The sequence below is a fragment of the Papio anubis genome, chromosome 19, assembly GCF_008728515.1.
Source record: "Papio anubis isolate 15944 chromosome 19, Panubis1.0, whole genome shotgun sequence".
Taxonomy (NCBI): domain Eukaryota; kingdom Metazoa; phylum Chordata; class Mammalia; order Primates; family Cercopithecidae; genus Papio; species Papio anubis.
The window spans coordinates 69,214,340-69,229,077 of record NC_044994.1 but is presented as its reverse complement, the minus strand read 5'-3'; the positions used below and the strand labels follow the sequence as shown (position 1 = coordinate 69,229,077).

The 14,738-nt window shown below is 52.1% G+C and overlaps 1 protein-coding gene and 1 long non-coding RNA gene across 8 annotated transcripts in view; one reads left to right on the top strand and one right to left on the bottom strand.

Annotated features, from left to right (window-relative positions):
* On the bottom strand, nt 1-7,222 carry LOC116271499. The gene is made up of 3 exons (XR_004180117.1): nt 6,986-7,222; nt 1,055-1,190; nt 1-167 (listed from the first exon to the last, which is right to left on the bottom strand). It is a non-coding gene; the product is annotated as an uncharacterized LOC116271499 (long non-coding RNA).
* Nucleotides 7,223-9,841: 2,619 nt separating this feature from the next.
* MBP (myelin basic protein) overlaps nt 9,842-14,738 on the top strand; it is a 149,987-nt gene continuing 145,090 nt past the window's right edge. For all 7 annotated transcript variants that reach the window (XR_002518582.2, XR_002518581.2, XM_009192935.4 and 4 more), the window contains exon 1: nt 9,842-9,950. The gene's annotated coding sequence lies outside the window, so the exon portion shown is untranslated. The remainder of the gene's footprint in view (nt 9,951-14,738) is intronic.

Genomic DNA, 14,738 nt, shown 5'->3' with positions numbered 1-14,738 from the left:
CTCACATGGCAGCAGACAAGAGAAGGGAGGTTGTGCAGGGAAACTCCTGTTTTTAAAACCATGAGATCTTCTGAGACTCATTCACTATCACAAGAGCAGCACATGAATGATCCACCTCCATCATTCAGTCACCTCCCACTGGGTTTCTCCAGTGACATGTGGGAATTCTGGGAATTACAATGCAAGATGAGATTTGGGTGGGGACACAGCCAAACCATATCACAGACAGACACAGAGTCAGGGGCATGGCCACTGGGTCCTTGTCTGGACCGCAGAGTTGCCCATGGCTTTCCTCTCTCCTCCTCTCCATGGCAGTCTACTTATACTTACTCTGTAGCTCCCTCCACCATCCCACCACCAAACCCAGAGCCACACCCCAGAAGATGCAGAGAGCTTCACCTGACCAGATATCCTGGGCTCGGAGCTGATGGCCTCATGTGGGTGGCACTCAGTTTAATGCCATTGTAGGGGAGGGGCAAAAGGGATGTCTGGTCTTTATTTATTTATTTATTTATTTTAATGAGACAATGTCCCCCTCTGTTGTCCTCTGTTGGCTGGAGTGCAGTGGCACAATCTCAGCTCACTGCAACCTCGGTCTCCTGGGTTCAAGTGATTCTCCTGCTTCGGCCTCCCAAATAGCTGGTTCTGCAGGTGCCTGTCACCAAGCCTGGCTAATTTTTGTATATTTTTAGTAGAGACAGGGGTTTCGCCATGATGCCCAAGCTGGTTTCAAACTCCTGACCTCAAATGATCTGCCTGCCTCCACCTCCCAAAGTGTTGGGATTACAGGCATGAGTCACCACACCCAGCCAAGATTTCTGGTAATTTTGAAAAGTAAATGTATGTGAGGAAGACCCCATGTGCCTGAGTGGACGCTCACCCTCTCGGGCTGTGGACCTGGTTCTATGTCCTTGAGTGGGCGTTCACCCTCTGGCCCTGTGTCCCTGAGTGGATGTTCATCCTCTCACACTGTGGACTTGGCCTCGTGTCCCTGAGTGGACGCTCACCCTCTCATGCTGTGGACCTGGTTCCATGTCTCCAAGTGGACACTCACCTTCTTGGGCTGTGGACCTGGCCCCATGTCCCTGAGCATCATGTTGTGAGGATGAAATCGTGGAAGTCTCTAAAACACTTACAACATAGTAAGTGCCGTGTGTTACTCAACTATTTTGACTTTGGTCTTCCATTTCCTGCAAAGAAAATAATGAAAAGGATTTAATTAAACATAAGAGGAGAGCATTCTGGGGAGACGCCATCCTCTGTGTTAATGAGAGCAGCAGAGCTAGAGGGAGAGGGTGGTTAGTGGAGTCTGTGGGCATTAGAGAGATGCTTCCCTCTCTCCTGTACTCTCAGAGAGTAATCAGAGTGGTTTACAGTCATTTGCATTCCTTTTAGCTGATAAACTGTGCTTCTCTGAGCCAGACTGGGTCACGTGGGGCCTGACCATCACTCGGGTGCTGCACTGAAGCCCTACCTGCCAGAGGGATTGACAAGGCAGAAGTCAGCAGGAAGGGCGAGGCCCCTGCCTGTGTGGAGCTCAGGTGCTAACAATGCAGGAGGCTGAGAGTGTGCAACACAGCCAGTAAATAAGCAGGAAGGTGCCAGGTCATATTGTCAGTGCAGTGCAGAGACAACACAGTGATGTGAGACACTGATGAGATGGCTGCTTCCAAATAGGAGGCCAGGATAGGTCTCACTAGAAGAGGATTTTTTTTTTAATTGTGGTAAAATACACATGCTATAAAATCAATCATCATAAGCATGTTTGGGTGCACAGCTCAGTGGCATTAGCAATTTCACATCTTCCTGCAGCCATCACCTCCTTCCACAACCAGAACCCTCTTTGCCTTACAAAAGAGAAACTCTGTGCCCCTTGAAGGAGGAAGGGATTTCTAAGTGCAGGCCCAAATGACTAGAAAAATGGGCTGATGTTGGGGGGCTTGTGGAGAAGAGAAAACAGCTCAGCAGAAACGGAGGAGGCAGAAACACGGGAGGCAAACATGAGACACAGAGGGTGTATTAGAGGGGGCTCTGAGGGGCACAGCCAAGCAGGGGAAGGTGGGTGGATTTTATTCTAAAGGCCATGGTATATTAGTCTGTTCTCACGCTGCTAATAAAAACATACCCAAGACCGGGTAATTTATAAAGGAAAGAGCTTTAATGGACTCACGAACTCACAGTTACACATGGCTGGGGAGACCTCACAGTCATGGCAGAAGGCAAAGGAGAAGCAAAGGCAAGTCTTACATGGCGGCAGGCAAGAGAGCTTGTGCTTGGGAACTGCCCTTTATAAAACCATCAGATCTCATGAGACTTATTCACTATCATGAGAACAGTATGGGGGAACCGCCTGTGATTCAATTCTCTCCACTTCGTCCTGGCCTTGACACATGGGGATTTTAACATTCAAGGTGAGATTTGGGTGGGGACACAGCCAAACCATATCACATGGGAAACACTGCAGGACTTCAAGTGAGGGATGTGGTGTGACCAACGCAGGGCTAAAGAACCCATCTCTCCATGGTGTGGACTGAAACAGCCACTGCAGCCTGGGGAGCCTCAGGGCAGCTTGGGCGAGGTGAAGAACGGACATGCAGAGAACAAGGAAGTTTGGGGGACAGAGGGACAGGATGTGTCAACAGCTTAGGTACATGGGGGTGCAAAGCATCTGGGACAATTCCTAGGTTCAGGGCCTGAGCCCTGGATGGTCAGGGAGATCATTCCTGGGGACAACTAGAACACTGGCTCAGAGAAGGCAGAGAGGCAGGGCCAGGAAAGATGGATCTCCATTCTGCCTGGGAGACATGGCTCCTTGGTGAACTGCAGTGTCAGACCTAGGATGTAGTGTCATAGAGAAATTTAACATTAAAAATAACTGCAGTAGTGTAGACTGCTTTTCTCCATATAAACCTGATCACACATTATGATACCATCAAGTTAAAAACGGCCGGGTGCAGTGGTTCATGCCTGTAATCCCAGCACTTTGGGAAGCCAAGGCGAGTGGATCACTTGAGGTCAGGAGTTTGAGACCAACCTGGACAACATGATGAAACCCCATCTTTACTAAAAAAAAAAAAAAAAAAGTACAAAAATTAGCCAGGCATGGTAGCACACGTCTGTAGTCCCGGCTACTCAGGAGGCTGAGGCAAGAGAATCACTCAAGCCCGGGAGGTGGAGGTTGCAGTGAGCCGAGATCACGTCACTGCACTCCTGCCTGGGAGAAAGAGCAAGACCCCATCTCAAAGAAAAAAAAAAGCTAAAATCACTGGTTATATCATATAATCCATGCTCAATGAGGCTGTATGTTAATTTGCATTTATTTTAATAACCTATGGCACACATCCTTCTGCAAATAGAGAAGCGAATTTATTTTCCTAACCGAGATGAATTTCTGAAATTTTTGTTTTTGGTTGCCATAAGAACGGTTACATATAAATGTTCAATCCCAGAAACAGTAATAATAAAGATATCCAAAATAACTGAACACCATGCTGGCATCTTTCAATTAGTATTGGATACTTTAATAGATACTACAGCACAAAGCCAAAAAGCGAGTTCGCGTCAGTAAAAACTACTGAGTTTCATTTATCTTGTACAATTTAGCCAAAAGCTTTAAATACTAAGTCATTCTCCCATAATTCCTGATTATAAAACACACTTGAAAATATTAGTGTGTCCTCAAGGCTTATGATATTTGCTGTCAAATAATCACCTAATCCCATTTCACTTAAGCTATGAAGAAACGAAGTCGCAGAAATATGAAATGCTTTATCCAAGAAGAGACATAAATATATGGCCGGGAGAGACCAACAGGAGGAGCTCGGTCTCCTAACCTTTTTTTTTTTTTTTTTTTTTTTTTTGATTCGGAGTCTGGTGTGCAGCCAGACTGCCTGCTGCCCACGCCGTACTCTAGCCCTTTCTTGCAACAAATCCAGTAAATATTTACCGAGGGCCTTCTGTGTGCCAGGCACTCTTCTGAGTGCTTGAAGTACCTAAGCGACGGTCCCATGCCTGTCCTTGAGGAGCTCACAGTGTAGTTGACACCCTCAGGGAGTCACTACCCTGCGCAGCGTGGAGAATCCATGAGCTCCTCTGAAGGCTGCTCGCCTTGAGGACTTCACGGCTCATGCACCAGGCTCCTCAAACAGTGCAGGGAACAAGAGAAGCACCCCGGGTCTCTCTAATGACTATGGGTTTCCCTAGAGCTTTCTCTGCTGGAATCTCCCCCGCCCCACTTCTCTGCTCTCCCCAGAGCCGTCCACACGCTCACCAGCCCACGTCCTCTGATTAGCGCCCTCCTTGGTCTCAAACCTCTCCTTCCTCCAGGGCAGCCCTGAAGCTCCTTGGCAGGAGCCTGCTCCAAAAGGGCCTGGCCCCAGCTGATGTCTCCAGACTCCTCTTTGGTCTCTGATGTTCTCTGATGTTCAGTCTCTCTCGGTCACACATTTTGTGCTCCAAAAATCCCCATGGTTCCTCAGCACATCATGCTTCCGAGACCTTGCTGGCTGGTGCTTCCACCTGGCACACCTTCAATGCCCCTCCTGCCCCTCTCCACCTGGCATTTCCCCCAGGACACCTCGAAAGACACCCTCAGGGTCTTCCTGACGTCCAGGCAGGACTCGTGGGTCACTCTCTGAGTTTTCCAGGTCCCCGCAAACTGCTATTGTTGCCACCCTTTGCAACTGGCCTTAACATGACCGCTGGCCCAAACGTCTCTGTGAGCAGCTCCTAGGACCCCAAGGCCCAGTGCCAGGCGTATGTCAGGAGTGTAGCACACATTTGCAAGGCACTAAATGACAAGACTCAGGCCGAGGTCTTCTGGGAAGGAAGCAGCAGATGATACCTGCTCAGGGTGGTTTGGCTTCTTAGCTGGGGGAGGAAGAACCAGGCACAGGCAGCAGGGGGTGGGTCTCTCCTGTGGGGTGGCCCGATACTGTCCCCCGGGGTTTGTGAACCTGGAGGGTGCTAGGAGCCTGCAGGTGGGACGAGGAGGCCAGGTGTTGCCCTGGGCTGTCTGCGCACAGCTTCAGAGAGGAGGTTTGGATGGTTGGGGCCATGGATGGGAACAAGCAGAGACCCTGACTTCTGACCCCTGACCTCACTCCCCACAATGGCTCCCATGGCCTTGCCCTGTGGTCCTCCTGAGTCTCCTCTGCTCGCCTTCCTCCCACACCTCGTGTCTTTTGTGGCCGAGTTGCTTGACTTCCACTTTAAAGGCTTTGTAGAGTGAACGCGCGGACGCCCGTTTTTCACCCGGAGGGATTGGCTCTTGTTGTCTGGCCCTGCTGTAACAGAAAGTCACCATCTGGGAGGCTTCACAACAGAAATGTAGCCTCTCAGTTGGGAGGCCAGGAGTGCGAAATCCAGGTGTGGCCAGGCCTGTGCTCCTGCCGGGGCTCTAGGGGAGGGTCCCTCCGTGCCTCTCCCAGCTTCTGCTGCCCTCAGCGTCCCTCAGCTCCGGGATGTATGACTCTCACTTCTGCCTCCGTCTCCACATGGCATCTTCCCTCTGAGTGTCCCCTCTGCTTACAGGACACAGCCACCCACCGGAGTCCCCCAAGGACCTCGTCTCCGCCTGATTACACCAGCAAAGGCTATTTCCAAGCACAGTCACTTTCCCAGGTACTGGGTGGTCAGGACTTTGAGTTTTCTCTTCCGGGACACACTTCAACCCATAACAGTGAACTTTCTCTGTAGAAACAGTTTTTCCACCTTTGAGGACAAACTCCAGAGAAACGAAGCCTCGTGCGGGAAGAACGTGGCATTAGGAGCACCATAGAGGCAGGTCTGGGTCAGAAATGGGAGGTCGCCGAAGCCAGGGCCAAGCCTGCCTGGTGCCGACTCGCCCTGCCTCTGAGCCCCTCTAGGGCCTGTCTCCCTCCCTCAGAGCTGGCTTCTGACCCCACTCCTGCAAGAGGGCTGTTCCATCTTCAGAGCCTTTCCCGGCTCCCTCTGAGGTCTGCCATGGCTCCCATGCACATTCCCACTGTGCATACTCTGGACTTCCCGTCAACCCTACCATCCTCTCAGGCTGCTTCCTGGGGCTGGTTGTTAAGATGTCACATTTAATCGCCTTATTACAGGAGCATCAAACGTAGCACACAGTCTAGCACGTACACAACCCCCATCCATCCTGCAGACCCGGCTAAGGCTCTCCTGTCCCTCACTCTACTCCTGCGGGCCCAGCTCTTTCCCAGCTCCTGGGGAGGCCGGCTAAGGCTCTCCTATCCCTCACTCTATTCCTGCCAGCCCAGCTCCTTCCCAGCTGCTGGAGCCTGGCTAAGACTCTCCTGTCCCTCACTCTATTCCTGCCGGCCCAGCTCCTTCCCACCTCCTGGGGAGGCTGGCACTCGTTTCACCACTCCCCGCAGGGAATTCTGTTGACTGGTTTGGAAGCTGAGTATTCATTCCTTTTTTTTCCCCCCATGTCTTAATCTAACCCTCCATTAAGGACTGCATGTCTGTCCCCACAAAATTCATATGTCAAAGCCACAACCCCCATGGAATGGTATTTGGACATAGGGTCTTTGGAAGATAGTTCAGCTTAGATTGAATCCGTCAGGGTGGCCTCATAATGAGATTAGTGTTTTTGTAAGAAAAAGAGGCCAGAGCTCAGGCTCCTCCCCTTTCTCCTTCTCTCCCTCCACCACCCAAGACACAGAAAGAAGGTGCCGTTTACGAACCAAGAAGCAAGCCCTTGCCCAATGCCAAGTCTGCCAGCACCTTCATCTTGGACTTCCAGACTCCGGAGCTGGAATAACATCTGTTTTTAAGCCACCCAGTCTGTGGTATTTTGTTACGGCAGCTGAGCTGACTAATACACCCTCAAGTGGGAAGAAAGCCCCACTGGCCAGGTTGTGAATATATATTGCAACAGAGTGAACAGAAGTAACGTCTCAACAGCCAGTGCAGAATTCCTCTGAAGTACAACTTGTTTGGAAACAACTGTGATCAACCCCTGGGTGAATGAGGGAGACCTCAATACCTGGATATCCACCGATGCCTGAGCTGCAGAAAGAGAGCGTTCAGCCCTGATGTGAGGATGACTATTACCTCCACACTACCGATGAATGGAATGAGGCTCAGAGAGGTGTAGACCAGGTCTGAAAATCATATTCAGTCCTGGCTGGGTGTGGTGGCTCAGGCCTGTAATCCCAGCACTTTGGGATGCCGAGGTAGGTGGACCATCTGAGGTCAGCAGTTCCAAAACAGCCTGGCCAACATGGTGAAACCCCATCTCTATTAAAAATACAAAAATTAGCTGGCCATCGTAGCAGTTGCCTGTAATCCCAGCTACTCGGGAGGCTGAGGCATGAGAATCGCTTGAACCTTGGAGGCGGAGGTTGCAGTGAGCCGACATTGCGCCATTGCACTCCAGCCTGGGCCACAGAATGAGACTCCATCTGGAAAAAAAAAAAAAAAAAAAAAAAGTTCAGTCCTTTCCTAAGCAAAACATCATAACAAAGACAAATCTGTTGATGAAGAAGCTAAAGAAAACTCAAAGTTCGTGCAGTCTGAGTTCTGTCGGAAACTATTTAGATTCATTTACTTCCTTTAGCTTGGGTAATTTGGAGTCGAATTCAACTTAACAAAAAATTTATTGAGTTTATTTCATGCACAAAACATTTTGCTATTTGCTGCCATATGAGATGCCGGAGAGATCTAACTTTCTGCTCTCTGGTACCTTGTGAAAGATGGGGGTAACTGCAATGTGACTTTCTTAGAAATGTCAAAGACACAATGAGGCTTTGATGGGTTACTTGTCAAAAGATGCCTTTCCATTTTATTCAGCACAGTGAATCTCTGTCACTTTGCCGAGGGCTACATGGACATCTTCATGTGAAAGTTTGTCTCTCGACAGTGAAATGCCAGCCTGTTTCTTCCATCCACCGTCCTCAACCTGGGGTCCTTTTTCTAACCAGGAGGGCATGAAAACCCCCAAGACAGGACCAATTGATCCAAATGTGAATCCACTGTTTTGTTAAATAGTATTATCTATATGTTTTCTTTGAAGAATCCATGAATGTTTAAAACTGCCTGGCTGCCCATCTGCATGGACACTCCATCCCAACAAAATATGCACAGTGCAATTTTATAAATACTGTAAAAAGACTTTTAACTGGAACTTGTGGAGCCTGACATTTGCAGGGCTGACTGTTGGCATATGCAGTGTTTCAGGAAACCGCTGAAACACCAGCAGCAGGAGCACCAAACAGAAGGCCACGTGCTGCTGCTGTCACTGTGGCCTGAGGGACGCTCTGGAGCCCAGCATACAGGGACCTCTGCAGGCAGGAAGGTGGCCCCGCCCTGTGGAGTCACTGAGATAAAGCCAAGAGATGTTTTGGGGAGGAAAAGCTGTTTCTGATGCTAAAACAGGTATCTAAAACGGGACCCAGTGTTCCAGCTTCCCCAGCCTGAGCTTTGAGTGACTTCAGCTGGGACCTGGGTGCACCCGGGTTCGTTGTCACCACCCGTGCTCCTAGGGCAGCTGTCCAACCTCCCACACCCACTCCGCTCATCCTTGACTTAAAGTGAGGTTGGGGGGCAGAAAAATTGGAGAAACACACTATCTTTGGCACCCTTTTCCCTCCTCACCTTCAGCCTGAAAGTCCCAGAACCTTCCTACCCTCTCCACTTGAAAATCTCTCCTGAGGAAACCACCAGACTGAATGCTTTTGGGTCGTTGTGGACCTATTTCTCTTCCAGTTGCCAGCATTTGAACACAGTTGCTAAATCCTCCCGGCCTTTGGGAGAGGCTGGTTTTAGGCCGCAACCCCGACCCCACGCTGAAGTCGGTGTCCCGCCTCCCAGCGAGGGCCGGGATAGGGCTCACCTCTCTCCCTCACTTCCTAACAAACTGTGTGGGTCCCAGGCTGCCTCCGGAAGCTCCAGATCCAGATCCCTGACTGGGGGTGTAGGTCAGGAGGAACGCGGGGCCTCATTCAGGGCCTCCCCCAGCCTCCTCCATCACCATTAGGAGGCCGAGAATCCAGGGAAAGATCTCTGACCCCTAAATCTGTGTGCAGGTGAGTCACGGCTAAACAGCAGGCTTTTTCTTTTTAACAAGAGAGCGACGAAGACTACGATGTCTCCGGGCTACGGGACCAGGCTGCTTCCTCGCACCTGCGCGTGTTTTCCTGTCTTTTCCGCGCGCGCTTCCAGCGCCAGTCCTGCAGGAGAAGGTGCGCCCCCAGCTCCCAGCTCCCAGCTCCCAGCGGGGCACCTGCCGGCCGGACATGGGCCTGGCCTGGGCTCCAGGGGAGGGAGGGCGCGCCCCGGGAGGACCTGCCAGGCTCCTTTCGCCTCCAGGCCGGGCTGACTCCTCCTGCAGAGCCAGGGCCGCGCCAAGTGCGTCGGCAGTTTCTGGGGTTTCCAGCCCCTGAGGACGCGGGGAGATGCGGCCTGGCACTCCTCCCGCGAGGTCGAGGTCGGGGTCGGGGTGGGTTCGCAGGCCAAGCCACGCGGGAAGGGTCGACGGGCCGCAGTTGAGAGCCCAGTTCGGCAGCGGGCGAGGCTCCAGGCCGCCCCTCTGAGGTCTGACCCTGCGCGTGGGCCCCGTGCGCCCCCCGAGTTCCGCGTGGGCAGAGCGGGCCCCGGGTCCTCCGAGCTCCCGGGGCGGCTCCGGCGGCCGCGTCCAGGTGGGGCGGGCCGGGCGGGATCGGCCTGTGTTTACCTGGCTCGCAGGAAGCCCGGGGAGGCGGGGCCGGGGAGCGGGGTGCGCGCCCGTCCCTCCGAGCCGCCGCCGTCAGTCACCGCCGCCGCGCGCCAGAGAGAAGCAGCCTCCAGCCCCGGCGGCCCCGGTCTCCCGACCCCGGAAGGCGGCGCAGGCTGCCCGGGGACCCCGCGCGTCGGCGCTTGAAGCCGAGACGAGCCCGCCCGGGCAGAGCAGGGGGAGCAGGGCCTTGGACCCCGCGGCGCCCCTCGGCCTCGGAGCAGCGAGCGCAGCGCCGGTGGGTGACCCTCAGGGACGGGCGGGCGGCTCTGCCGCCTTTGTCTCTGTGCCCCTCCGAGTGGGGACCGCAGAGACCTGGGCGGGACCCCGGACCCAAGCCCCGCGGGAGCCTGGGACGCAAGATCTGGGACAGGAGCTGTCCCGACGCCCGGACTCAGGGTCCCGCTCTTGGCTGGGGACGCGCAGGGGGAACCTGGGCAGCGGCGCAGGTGGCCGGGCAGGTGGCAGCCGGCGTCCTCCCTGACCCGAACCCACGTCGCCGGCCCCGATCCCCACTGCGAGGGGGTGGGCGCGGGTGTAGACGGGGGTTTACAGCGCCGCGGCCGGACCCTGACAGTTGTCCAGGGGTGGTCTCCAGCCAGGCCCGGCGGTCCCAGGGTCGCTGCAACCGCTCGGCCTCGGGCCGTGGGGCTGAGGGGAGGAGTCTAGGGTGGGAGGGGACGGCGGTCAAAAGCGGCCACTCTGGGCGGGTGCGGAGAGGGCGCTGGCGGCCAGGGCGGGCTGGAGGGTCCTCCCGGCTCGCGGCGCCTGCTAATCACACCCCTGGGGCCCCGCGCGCGATCGCGCCCCCGACCCTGCCCCCAGGGCGAAGCGCAGTCTCCCTCTGAGCTCCAAGGGCGGCCGCGAGAGCCCGGGTCCGGGCTTCCGCCTTCGCAGGGCCTGTCTCGGGCTCCTCCGCCCGGCCGGTCGCTGCGCCCACCTGAGCCCACGTGCGCCGCCTGCAGCCGCCCGCCGGCCCGCCCGGGTCTTCCCTGCAGCCGCCTCCCGGGCCCCACTGCCTGTCCTGGGCCGGGTGCGTCCGGTTTCGGTGGCCGCCGAGGCCAGCGTGTGTGACCTGCGGTCATTTGCCGCCACACTGTATTTTCCAGGGTGCCGGGGGCAGCGCCTTGTGTCCTTTCGCGTCCACCAGAGCCCCCCGTTTTGGGAGGTGGAGTGGGGCTTGGGAAAAGGTTCAAGCGTCTTTGGGGACCCCAGTGCGACTCTGGCTGGAAACAGGCGCGTTCTGGTTCCTTGTTCCGTTTTCCAATTGCAACAACGTGAGAATCAACAAGTGCTCGGTTTCTCTGCGCCTGGGTGAGGGGCGCGTAGGCTCGCTGGGTGCTGGGTTGGGAGACGTGGACTTCGTTCCGGCGAGGCCTCTGCCTGGTCTGACCACAGAACGTCCCGCCTGGAAAGAGTTTTTCAGAGGAAGGAAACGTCAGGGAACATCCAATGTGTGTTTTGGACATTTTATCTGGCGAAGCTCCGGGGGACGGGTTAAGGACGGTCACCCTCAAGTCAGGGAACCATATGGATTGAGCAGGGTCCTGCCCGGAGCTCCCTGGCGGCCACCTCCAGTGATGGGCACCTCCTTAGCGTTTGGGGCTGGGGCTGTGGATACGGCCGAGAGCCAGGAACCCACCTGCCTTTCAGTAGAGAAGGCCAGGGGAAAGGGCACCGCGGCAGAGGGTGTGTGTGTGTGTGTGTGTGTGTGTGTGTGTGTGTGTGTCTTTTGTTTTTTAGGGTTTTGTAGGGGAAAGGGCACCGCAGCAGAGGGGTGTGTGTGTGTATGTGTGTGTGTGTGTGTGTGTGTCTTTTGTTTTTTAGGGCTTTGTTTTGTTTTCTGTGAAATCTGAGGGGAAAGAACCCAGTTAAAAATTGTTGTAAATGCTGGAGTAACTCCCAGGGAGTTAACTGTTCTGAAGCAACCACTTCTGCTAACTCCGGGTTAAACAAAGCTATTTTGTTCAATCCTCTTTGAAAATCCTCCAAAAGTATCACAATTCTGCCCAGAGATAAGAAAGCGTAAGATGCGTCGCTTGTTTTACACCTGGTAGCTCACAGTTCCTCCATGATTTGAGACATGGGGTTTGAGTTTGGTCAGTGGTGGTCCTAGCTGTGTGCACTGATTAAAGTTAGCCCCCAAACGCTGGAAAAAAAAAAAAAAAAAAAAAAAAGACCACACTTTCGTGTGGTGTTTCTATTTCTGCCTGAATTTGTCAATGTTAATTGTAAGTTATTTTGTTTGACTTTTAATCCTCCTCCAAGTTCTTTAAAAATATGACATGCTTAAGATTAGCAGCTTCCTCTGTGCCTTTTCTGTCCCCAGGGAGTGTTTATCCACCACTTGCACATTGCCAGACTCTCTTTTGAGAGTGGTTTGTCACCTCGGATAACAGTTGGGACGGCCCTAGGATGCTCTCATTGGATGTCGGCATCCTATTCGTATCTTCATTTTTTACTGATGAGGAAACAAGGCTCAGAGAGGTTAAGTTATTCTAAGGGCACATGAGAAGAGGGCAGGATTCAGTCCAGGGAGTCTGCACCAGCGCCTAACTGCTGCTCTGCACCGCCGAGGTGAAAAGGATGGCTTGCAAAGGTATTCCTCGGTCCTCCTTTTAAAATTCCACCCCTAATGATGAGTGAGTATACCCAGAGATGTCCCGCACACGTTTCCCTTCAAGAATGATTTGACCATAAGGCCACTGGCATCCGTCTTTGTTCATCATCCTCTCCTTAGCTTTCTTAGTTGTCAATAAAAAAGAAAAAATATTCTAATTACTCCTTTTCTTTTCTTTTTTTTTTTGATAAAGTCTTGCTCTGTCGCCCAGGCTGGAGTGCAGTGGTGCAATCTCGGCTCACTGCAACCTCCACCTCCTGGGTCCAAGAGATTCTCCTGCCTCAGCCTCCCCAGTACCTGGGACTACAGAGGCACACCACCATGCCTGGCTCATTTTTGGGTTTTTTAATTTGTTTGTTTTTGTTTTTGTTTTAGTAGAGATGGGGCCGCACCATGTTTGCCAGGCTGGTCTCAAACTCCTGATCTCAAGTGATTCGCCCACCTCGGCCTCCCAAAGTGCTAGGATTACAGGCATGAGCCACTGTGCCTGGCCTCTAATTACTCTTGGGATAATTTTAAATAAGTGGCCATTAAGTAGTAAGACACTTCTATTGGCCCATTGGAACCCCCAAAGGAAGCGGTGGAGCTGTGTAAGGGAAGAGTGCTCACCCCACAGGCCCTGATGCCAGCTGAGCAGAAATGCCAGGCGAGCCGCTGGAATAGTCTCCAGAGGAGATTTTCAATCTCTGTCAAAACCTGTAGTGGACAGGCTTCATCCAGAGAAACAGAAGCAGGTGGAGATATATATTAGAGACTCGTGGCAAGGAATTGCTTATGCAGAGGTGGGCTGGCCAGGTTTGTGGGACGTCTGTGGGACAGGCCAGCCAGAAGGGCAGCTGATCTCTCCGGCCGGCTGAAGCTGCCTTCCACAGCAACATCTCCCGCAGTGCCAGTGACAACCATGAAAGCATGTTCCCAAGCTATTAGCAATGTCTCAGACTCAATAGCCATTAAAGCGCAAAAATGTCATTCTGAATGTTCTTTTGTTCTGGACTCTGTGAACAGCACTGCATTGGTCGGAGTCACCATTGTGAAAAATAGGTGGATGTCTAAAAGATGAGGAGACACAGACCTATGTGAGGCCAGGATCTAGACTACAGAAACAGTTCTAAAATGTGGTAATTTGAAACAAGTCGCTCAAGAGTAAAATATGAGACTGAAGAGAAAACCCAAATGCACTGATAAAATACGAAAAGGACTTTAACCCTCTGGAAATCAGGGAATTCAAAACTAAGATGTCAAAAAGGTTTTTTTTACCTTTACTATGCTGGAAAAATTTAAATTGTGACTATACCAAATATTAGAGAAAGTGCAGAAAAATTAGACCTCACATGAGTTCAAGTAGAATGTAATTAGGAACAAAGATGTTAGAGAATGATCTAGAAAAACTGAAGATGGGTGTATCCTAAGATCTAACAATTCCACTTCTAGGTATCTCCTCTAGGGAAAACCTGGTCTGTGTGCATAAGACACACACAGTGGATATTCACTGAAGCAATATAGTAAAACCCTGTTTTGAGATCATTGTAGATTCACATGCAATTCCCTTCACCAGTTTCCCCCAACAATAGTATCTTAAAAACCATAGTACAATGCCACAACTAGAAATTGAATATTGATACAACCCATTAACTTTGTTCAGACTTCAGATTCCACCAGTTTACATGTACTCGCTTTATAGACTGCTCTGTGTGTGTGTGTGCGTGCGTGTTGTGCACGCGTGCTTAATTCTGTGTAATTTTATCACCCGTGTAGAACCATGTGACCACCAACACATCAGAGGACAGGACAGTTTCATCACAAGATCCTTAATGCTACCCTTTATAGCCAAGCTGACTTCCTCCTTTCCCCTCCCTAAGGCTGGCAACCACAGTATGGTTCCCATTTTCTATAAAGAATGCTCTATAAATGGAATCATACACTATGCAACCTTTCGAGACGGAATTTTTCCGCCAAACACAATTCCCTTGAGACCCATCCAGGTTGGCAAGCATGTCCATAGGTGTTTCTTTTTAATTACTCAGTGGTGTTCCCCCATCTGGGTGAACCATGGTGTGTTCAACCGTTCACCCGGGAAGGGCGCTTGGATTCTTCCCAGGTTTTGATTATTGCAAACAGAGCTGCTGTGAACATTCATATACAGGTTTTTGTGTGAGCATAGTTTTCATTTCTCTGGGATAAATGCCCAGGAGTGCAATTGCTGAGTCATATGGTTAGCACATGTCTAATTCTGTAAGAAACTGCTAACTCTTCTCCAGAATGGCTACACCATTTTGCATTCCCACTGACAGTGTGTGAGTGATTCAGGACCTTCCCAGCCGGGGCGGCATTTGGTATTGCCACTATTTTTTTCTTTTTAATTTTATCTGTTCTAATAAGTGTGTAGTGGTATCTCCTGATGGTTTA